We start from the raw sequence: 2,937 nt of genomic DNA, 5'->3' as shown, positions 1-2,937 counted from the left end.
AGTAAAGTATACAGAAGAGAAATATTTTTATACATATAAATTTAGAAGTGAAGTATAATATAAAAAAATTAAAAGAGGAGAAATAAAGTTAAAAGGAAAAGAAAAAGGGAAGTTAGGACAATCAATAAGGGAAAAGGGAAAAGATGAAAACGGAAAGAGTACCGAGTTAATGAAGAGAAGAGAAAACCTGTGTCTTTGGAGTGGATGCAGAGGTTTTTGGCTCTGGAAGCTTGAAGTGAAGGCAGGTCTGTCTCCTAGAGAGCATGCATGGTAGGTAAGTCTGCCCCCTAGAGGGCAGACATGGTAGGTAAGTCTGTCTCCTGGAGGACATGCATGGTAGGTATTTTTTTTTCCCCAGACCCTTAGGCAAACTTTGCATATCTGTGCGAATGGCAGTTCAGTAAACTGAAGTTGTGACTCAACTATGATATAATTTTAATCCCCTAGCAACTGATGAATTCCTATATCTATCTCATCCTCAGTATTTGTATGAGCTTGTGAATAGGCTGTCTCATTCCACCAGATCTAATATTGTAAGATTCTGAAGGAGAAATGCATGCTTTGTCACACTCTTCTAGTCAGCAGGAATCCTGCATTCAGACTCTGCAAAAGACCTTATCATGCTAATTACAAAAGAAGAGTCTGAGCCATAGGCAGGGACCACCTGCTTGAGATCTTTTAGCAACTCAAAGAGGACTGTGCTGTGGGTGTTGCTTGTCAGGCTGTGTGTTAATAACTCGGACAGTAAAAGCAATCCTACTTTCTAAACCTCCTTCTTCTGCAATCCCTCTTCCCACCTTTGAAAGTAAAGGTGCCTTTCTACACTTTGCCTCTTTGATTCTATTTCCTGTGCTGGTTTTCTCAACTGATAGATCACTAAACTTGACTTCCCAAACCTCATGTTCCATGTTAGCTTTCTGAGGCTGTATTTCCTTGGGGCTAATCCCCTCACCTCTACCTCCTGTACTCGCTTGCTTTATTATTTTACCATCTCTAGTCTTTTCTACACTAAATTCCAGCAGGGTTGCAGATGCTTGTCCTATGATGTCCCCTTCTGATTCTGGCTTAGTTTTCTCAGCTCTGTCTAAAATATTCTCATCTGCCTGCTCGTTTTGGATCATTTTTGCTTGCTTTGGCAATGTTGGTTGGTTAATTTTAGGCCTTTCCTTTCAGTGATGTTCCTCTTTCCTCTCCTCCTGCAGAGGTTCTAAAACCATCTTAACTTGAGCCCGCAGAGACCATGTCTCCTTGGGGATAGTCTCCCTATCTTTATATGCTTTCTTTAAGTTTACAATGACTTTCTCCCAGGTCTCTAGATGAAAAGTTCCTTCCTCTGGGAACCAAGGATTATATCGATAACTACTTTTAGATAACTTTGCAGCTTTTTATTTGTTGCTTTTATGCCCTGTCTTTTCAGAAAATGGATGAGCGTAGCATATTTTTAGGTTTACTTTTACCTTGCTCCCTTATCCTCTTTACAATAATTATTTTATTATTATCAATATTTCTAATACTTACCTACCAATCCCCCAACTGGTTCCTCACTTAAAACAATTTCCCTTAATTAAACTTTGGGACATTAAAACAGGCTTGGGAAAATGACTGGGTAGAAAATATTATTCTATTCACTTTGTTCCCAGCCTACATTAAAAAACAAAAAACAATTTCCCTGATTCATCTCCACCTTCTAGTGGAGCCTTACATTTGTTACACGGGTTATAACTCGGAAGAGTTCTTTTCCCACAATGCCTAACATTGAACACCATTTATTGGAGTAAACCAGCTTTTACCATCTGTGTGGATCCATAGGTGAAACTGTAAGGTGATACTATATAAAGATCATAGTAAAGTCATAGATGTTAGGAGAGAAGGCAAAATAAAGGAGTCAGAAACATTTTACGGTAGCATGCTCACCTCTGGGACAGCCATGATCTCAACAGTCAGGTATGTGCAGCAAGCAGGAGGAGGAAAGGAGGAGTGAATTTACCGTTTTGGGACTTTCATAGGTAGACATTAGTCATGAATATTCAGAAGTTACATACATCACAGGTGTGTGGCAATCACAGTAAAATCCCTGAGTTCACAGGTGAAGAAACCTAATGCCTACATTGGGGAAGATGTTTAAAGCAGGATAATGTGCTTGGCTTTATCTCTAGTTTACCAAAGTGGTATCTTTCCTACCATGTAGCTTTCCAGATTCCCTCTGTTGTAAGTCAGGGAACACAGTCCTAGTCATATTTCCCTCAGTGTTGCTTTTCCACACCAGGTCAAGAACAATAATGGGAGTATCAATGCCATGAGGACCTGGGGGAAGGTGGGGAGAGGAGGAGAAAGGGGGAAATGATTGCAATGATGATGTTTATCCCCCGCCCTACCACGATGGGAATGATAATAGAAATGACTGGAGAGGGACAGTGGATGGTGTAAGATATGAAACCAATAATAGTTTATAATCTATCTAGGGCTCCTGGAATGTGTGGGCGTGGCAAAAAGAGTAGCTGATACAAAGAGGTCAAGTAGAAAGGAAATGTTTTGAAAATGATTATGTCAACATATGTACAAATATGCTTGATACAATTGATGTATGAAATGATGTAACAGTTGTAAGAGCCCTTAATAAAATTATTTATAAACAATAATAAATTAAAACAAAGAAATTTTGGCATACTTAGCTTTTAAATTGTTTTTCTGGTCTTCAGGGAGTGCAAGACGTCCCTCCTGGTGTGATTTCTCTGGTGGTTGTTGTAGAGATCATGCTGAGCTTCTTGTTTGTAGCTATGTTCCCTGGCACGCTCTGACAAAGCTTTTAATAAGGATTCTTGTTCTCTCTCACACACAATCTGATACTTTCTCTCTTTCTCTCACACTCTCTCTATCAGTGTTTCTCAACCTTCCAAATGCGGCGACCCTTTAATACAATTACTCATGTTGTGGTGA

The 2,937-nt window shown here is 39.4% G+C and overlaps 1 pseudogene; it reads left to right on the top strand.

Moving 5' to 3' along the window:
* Positions 1 to 1,527: 1,527 nt before the first annotated feature.
* LOC142442128 (small nucleolar RNA SNORA36 family) lies at positions 1,528 to 1,649 on the top strand (annotated as a pseudogene).
* Positions 1,650 to 2,937: the final 1,288 nt, after the last annotated feature.

Source organism: Tenrec ecaudatus, chromosome 2 (genome assembly GCF_050624435.1).
Source record: "Tenrec ecaudatus isolate mTenEca1 chromosome 2, mTenEca1.hap1, whole genome shotgun sequence".
NCBI lineage: Eukaryota > Metazoa > Chordata > Mammalia > Afrosoricida > Tenrecidae > Tenrec > Tenrec ecaudatus.
The sequence above is the reverse complement of the archived record's forward strand: the minus strand, read 5'-3'. Positions and strand labels throughout refer to the sequence as shown.